Source organism: Eulemur rufifrons, chromosome 8 (assembly GCF_041146395.1).
Source record: "Eulemur rufifrons isolate Redbay chromosome 8, OSU_ERuf_1, whole genome shotgun sequence".
In the NCBI taxonomy this organism is placed as follows: Eukaryota; Metazoa; Chordata; class Mammalia; order Primates; family Lemuridae; genus Eulemur; species Eulemur rufifrons.
Genome location: NC_090990.1, coordinates 118,295,240 through 118,301,942, shown reverse-complemented (window position 1 = coordinate 118,301,942; position 6,703 = coordinate 118,295,240). Strand labels below are relative to the sequence as shown.

Below are 6,703 nucleotides of genomic sequence, written 5' to 3'. Positions count from 1 at the left end.
CAGGATCAAATTAATGAGGATCTAAGCTGACATGACAAAAATGAGAATAGAATGGAGGAGAAGGGAACAGATTAAATAAAACAAAACATATAGGATTTTTGTGAAGGTATACCAATAAAGAAAAGGATAAAATTTTAAAATTTAAATGTGAATACCTCGATAAATTTTTATGTCATTTAAAGAAGAAAATCGTAAGGAGCTTGTCTTTGGGAGAACAGACTAAAAACAAAACAAAACCTCGTATAATCTAAGGACTAGGGGAAAGCTTAAAAATCATCTAGGGTAATTTATTTATTCCATATATTAAGAAACCAAGGCTCAGAGAAGTGATTTGTCTAATCCACATGAATAATAGAGAATACAATTTTGAAACCTGCTGAGTTTGAGGGATCAGTAAAGAAGCAGGTGGAAATATCCAATAAGACAGTAGAATACAACTGAAGATAGCAATAAAAATACAGTTTACTGTCAGATAAAACCATCTTTTCACTATAATAATAACTTGGAAAGAAACCTACAGAAAAGCAACTTGCTAATAATGTGACAGGAATTGCAAGTATATTGCATTACAATTTTAGGAAAACTAGTATTCTTATGACATCTTCAGACTACATATTGTAAGAAAAATTAGAAAAAGAAAACATTCTTAAAGCTCAGAAAATTTTTCATGCTGCTCTGCTATACTGAGATTAATTACAAGTCACACAAGTTAAACTGTACAAAATATTTTATAGAATATAGGGAAAGTTTCACATGGCCTAAATAAAGTACGGGGCTATAAATGTGATACAATACACTCACTCTACTAGATGAATTTCTGAATAATTTCTATTAGAAAGTAATTTTCCCCTATTTCAGCTTCCCCAAGAAAATAAGATAAAATTGATTTCCTAAGCCATCATTTCAGAGGATGATATAATTATCTCACTTTAAAATTGAAAAAAGAATATTAAAGCAGTGAGGCTGTGTTATTGGCTTTCATGTTTCAGAAAATTTTCCATACATTTGCATACTATAATTAATTCAAAACAAATTAAAAGGGACAAATGAAATCAATTTATAAATACTAAAATTTGTCTCCACCATAATCAAAGAGTTCTAATTTTCACGGTTATATTTTTGAATTTGCTTAGGTATTGTCATTTCTTATGTTTTAATAAAGATGCACACTGTCTAGGGGATGGACATGTTTGAAGCTCTGACTCAGGGGGTGGGGAGGGGGGCAAGGGCAATATATGTAACCTAAACTTTTGTACCCTCACAATATGCTGAAATAATAATAAAGAAAAGAAAAAAAAAAACAAGCTAGATCACCTGAAAAAAATAATTATGTCACTTAATTTCATTTATTTATAACACATTTCATACAAATTAATTTCCAAATATATTTACTTGACAAAAATTATGGCAGACTTGGAATCTACAGTATGGTACTCAATTTAAAATAAATGGATTTTCTCTGAGTTATACTTCTAGAAAAAAATTAAATATTCTATTTTTTAAATATTCAGAAAAATATACATTTCACATTTAATGACTCCTAGTTTCCATAAACTTGCAACATTATGATGGAGTTCAGGACGTGCTATCCTAAAATATGGCAACTTGGCATTTGAGAAAAGAGCAAAAACAAGATCACACTTTAACTTTCAACCTCCCTTGTCCTCTGAAGCAGGTCATAAAACCTAGGAAAGATTCTCTGATATTCCCCTAAAGTAAGTCATAAGACTTTCATTTGAGAGGTGGCCTGTCTCCCTATAGAGGAAAGGAACATCCTTACCTCTGAAGACACAGGGACACAGAAAAGGATCTGAACAAACAGATCTTGCTAAGTTAACCCCAGTCATCATCATTAGGTCATACCCTTTTGTCCTCCAATTATATTTCTCTATGACTGACCACTCTTAAACTTAAAACATAAAAATACATACATTTACCTGTTTATTTGGGTCTTCATTTCTAAAAACTCCCATGTTATATAAAACTTATACTAAATTAATTTGTAAATTTTTCTCTTGTTAATCCATCTTTTGTTACAGGAATCTCAGCCATAAACCTAGAGATGGGTGAGGAAATATATTTCTTTTCCCCTACAATTTCAAGTAAATTATCCTACCACGGAGGTATCTAGATATACATATGTTGTGTGGAGACAACCACTTGGCCAACCAGAAATCTTTGATTATTGATGATCATCTCGAAATCTAAAATATTAATAAAATAAACAAAATGGGAGAGGGAAAGAAGCGATGAAGAGGAGAAAGGAACAGAAGGAGGAGGAAGAGGAGGGTCTAATTAAAGAAACAGGAAGGAAGCAAGAGGGGAAAAGGAGAGGGAGGGCAGAAGGAAGGAAAAAAGAAGTCATGAAATCTGATTTTTTCCCCCACTTGGTAGACAAAGTGAAGATAAAGTTCAATATTTAACTAACGTACATTTGCAAACATACTGAAAGCCTGAGAGGGGATGCTTCACTCTGCCTATATTCTATACCTAAAATTAGACACACAGCTCCTCTAAACATAATGGACACTGGAGAAGGAAAGCAGGTTTGGAGAGTGAAAACATGCATTGCCTCTGTGGCAGAAACTTCTTGATTTTCCAGGGTAATACCTTCTTTACACCCATAAGGTAGTTAATTCTTCTTCCAAGTACCTAATCTATATCTACTATTTTTGTGCTTTGATCATGGATAGCTATCAAGAAATTATTTTATGAGATTATGTGCTAAGTAGATCCTCTTCCAAAATATTTGCTGTTTATTAGACAAGGAAAGCATCTCTGACTTCAATAACAAATGTAAATGAAACGACAGATGGTCGAATCTGAGGCACTCCTCCACATATTAAATCAACACCCACCTACTTTGTCTTCTGACAAGGCTAGTTATGTTATCAGAGACTATATTAGATAATTGCTCCAAAGTACCACGAAAAAATAAAATATGCACATGAATAGAGTCAAAATATAAGATAAATAAAAGTGATCTATCACAGCCAGTGTTTAACATATATAGTGTTCAACAGTTTTTATTTAGAAAAAAGAATCATGGAGGACTATGTCAGTTTTTCCCCTTTAATTCTTTAGAATTGGTAACAGTTTTATATGTTTTAGCTTTATATTCATTTATTTACTTAAATTTGAACTCATTTTCCCCTGTTACTTTTTTTTTTTTAACTGTAAAATAAGTTGATTGGTGGTAACATTATGTAATTTATTCCCAATATTTGATGTTGCAAATTTTAGAGTCGTTGAGCTATGCAGGATCCTTGTGTGTAACTGGCATAAACCCCATTATTTGACCTCTTTTAATCACTTTTGTGATTTCCTTCTGTTGCTTCCCACAAATACCTGTTATGTTCCTTCTATAAGTGCATCCAGGGAATGAAGAAATAAGCTAGGACAAAAGCTGTACATTCTTATAATATACACGTTTTCCACACAAGATATGTTTATTTAGAGGCTCCTTGTATGGATTTTCCATTGGAACAGGCAGATCCTCATTGCTGGTTACCTGTTTATATAGTGAACCTCTGCTCACAGCACTGCGTGAGTGCAAGGATGTGTGAAACAGACAGCAGCCATTACCAAGTGCGTCAACTTTTTCCTCCCTAGACCACTGCAAACAGCAACCACAGCTGCTATGATTCCATGTTCCTCCCCGTCCTTTCTTTCCAAATTGTTCAGACAGGTCCCTTCTGGGGCTCTTCTCTGTTGGTGTCAAATTACTTTGTTAATAATTTAACTAAGATATAATTGATAACCAAAAAGCTATACATATTAAATGTATACAATTTGATGAGTTTGAACATGTGCATACACCCATGAAATAATCACCATCAGAAAGGTAATAAACATATCAATCACTTCCAAAGTTTCCTGTGCCCTATGGTTAAAATTATTTTTGATTGTTGATGGCTCTTTTCTATTCCTTATAACTTTGATTTAGCTAGATAAAATCATAAAACTGGCTATTAATTTTAGCACAAACGTCAGATCCATCAATGATTGTTATCAAAATAGATTGATTTTGAAGTCAATTCCCCTAAGAGAATATTTTAAATCAAAATCTTCTTGGGAAACTTAAGACACATTGTAACTATCAAATAATATAACCAGAGATGCTGCTATGTATCCGACGATAGTAACCCTAAATAATTTTTTATTGAGAGAGTTTACATATTTCATAATTCCACATTGAAAATGTAACATATCATTTAGAATAAAATATTTAATATTTAATGAATATTTATAATCTCATAAACAAATAGTAAAAAGTCCAAGTATAATTAGAAGAAAAAAATATGCTATACTCGTTTGTGCTATATCTGTTTGTCTAATTTTAAGTTAAAAATATAATAATAGGCCGGGCGCGGTGGCTCACGCCTGTAATCCTAGCACTCTGGGAGGCCGAGGTGGGCGGATCGTTTGAGCTCAGGAGTTCGAGACCAGCCTGAGCAAGAGCGAGACCCCACCTCTACTAAAAATAGAAAGAAATTATATGGACAGCTAAAAATATATATAGAAAAAATTAGCCGGGCATGGTGGCACATGCCTGTAGTCCCAGCTACTCGGGAGGCTGAGGCAGTAGGATCGCTTAAGCCCAGGAGTCTGAGGTTGCTGTGAGCTAGGCTGACGCCACGGCACTCACTCTAGCCTGGGCAACAGAGTGAGACTCTGTCTCAAAAAAAAAAAAAAAAAAATATAATAATAGACTGTCATATTTCATGGGGCTGAGGTGCAACCTTAAATTATTTATAGGCATTTGAAATTTGATATTAACAAAAAAATACTCAATAATAAAAAATACTCATAGTCTAGAAAATATAAGGGTACTTTCTCCAATCTCTACATGAGTTTTAAGTTTGTTTAGATATTGATACTTCATTCTGTTTTTTTCCCCATCACACATCCAGATTTTATTTTTAATGAAATAAAACCTATTGGTTTCTGTGCAAGTAATTACATATATTATGTAGATTGGGATAATTAATCAGTTTCTATTGTCAACATCTCATTAAAATTTAAGAGCATCTCTATTTTACATTAATAACTATTATGCACTATTGGAAATCTATGGTATAAATATGAGCTTCTGGTTTGAAATCTTTGCTACTTGCTAACGCTACACTTTCTACAGCCCTATAAACTATTTATAAACATCTACACTATCTACTTATTTCATTTAAAAAATATTTATTTGGCATTAGGTACCATACTGTGTTAAGGGGCACACATTTCAAATAGAAAAGTTGTACCTAATTGATTCAATGATATCATTTCCCCTTTTTATTTTTCATTCCTAGTATATTCTTTGTGTTCTCTGAATAAATGCAGACAATCCTTTGAATGTAGTTCTCATAGTAATATAAGCAAAATTATTTTTTCCTATTTTTAAATTTATCATTTATTCAAACATTTATTAAATATTTACAATATAGCAAAGTGTTCTACTACCATGAGATATAAAATGACAAAAATGACAATGTCCCAGTCCTGAAAAAGGGGACTAGAAGGGGAGATCTCATCATGTGTATAGAATAATGGTAATATCATAATTATATGTCATGTTAATAAATTATTAATGTGGAGTGAAGGGAATATACATATATTCATATCACAGATGAAATAGAGATTGATTAACTTTATCTGGGGTAGTTCACAAAACATTTCATAACAGTAATAAAATTCAGCAGTCTTGTAGGTTAAATCTAAACTATCTAGTCTTAAAGGTGGCAGAATATTTTAAAAAGAGAAAGAAGCATTTCACTATTTCAAAGTGGATAGTAGCTGGAAATGACTCTAACATGTACGGTGAAACAAAATCATGAGACACCATTTTTGTTATGCTAATAACTTGAGCATTGAGGAAGGGTTTTGAGCAAATTATTGACATAACCAAATTTGATTTTATTTATTTATTTTTTTAAAGCTTATTTTAATGAAAATTATTTAAAGTGATTATAAAATTACTTGACATACATAAAATCCCATTACTCAGTTATTTGAACATTTCTCCTGGTAACACATAATTATCTACCTAAAACGATGTTCAGAATCACTAATAAAATTTCTCTCTGGTTAGTAGCAACAAAGGCAAAAATAAAGTAACCTTGATGGGAACAAAATTTGTCGTTGGCTAATCTTAAACTGTGATAGCCATGTGTCCCTGAGATCAAAATCTAAGAAACAAAACTTTCATTTATATTGCATTTACATTGAATATATTCTCCATTTTAATTTTGGTATTATGAGTTATAATCCTAATGAGCAGATTAAATAACATTGTATTTAATGGCAAATAACAGAAAGTAGATGGATATACAGATCATACTTTAGGAGTCTGTTCTGATCATGAGCTGTTTTCAGCAATTTTTTCCATCTACCATACCTCCCCCGTCATTTTTTCAGAAAGACTAAAATATCAAGATATTTAATGATAAAATATAACTACTAATGATAAGATACTATCACAAATTTGATTTTAGAAATGACTCTTACTGTCTGAATGCAGAGGATGAATTATAGGAAAGTGATACTAATGTACTTTTGGTTGTAATAATGTATTAAATCCCATTCACCCTAATCTACCTCTAAATTTCTTTTTTCAGTGATATTTATCACTTTCTCACATATGTTGTAATTTATCTGTTTATTATTTCTATTGATTCCCTACTCAAATGTAAGCTTCAAAGAGCTCAGATCT

General features: G+C 31.8%; 1 pseudogene; it reads right to left on the bottom strand.

Annotated features, from left to right (window-relative positions):
* Positions 1–3,291: 3,291 nt before the first annotated feature.
* On the bottom strand, positions 3,292–6,400 carry LOC138390399 (small ribosomal subunit protein bS18m-like; annotated as a pseudogene).
* Positions 6,401–6,703: the final 303 nt, after the last annotated feature.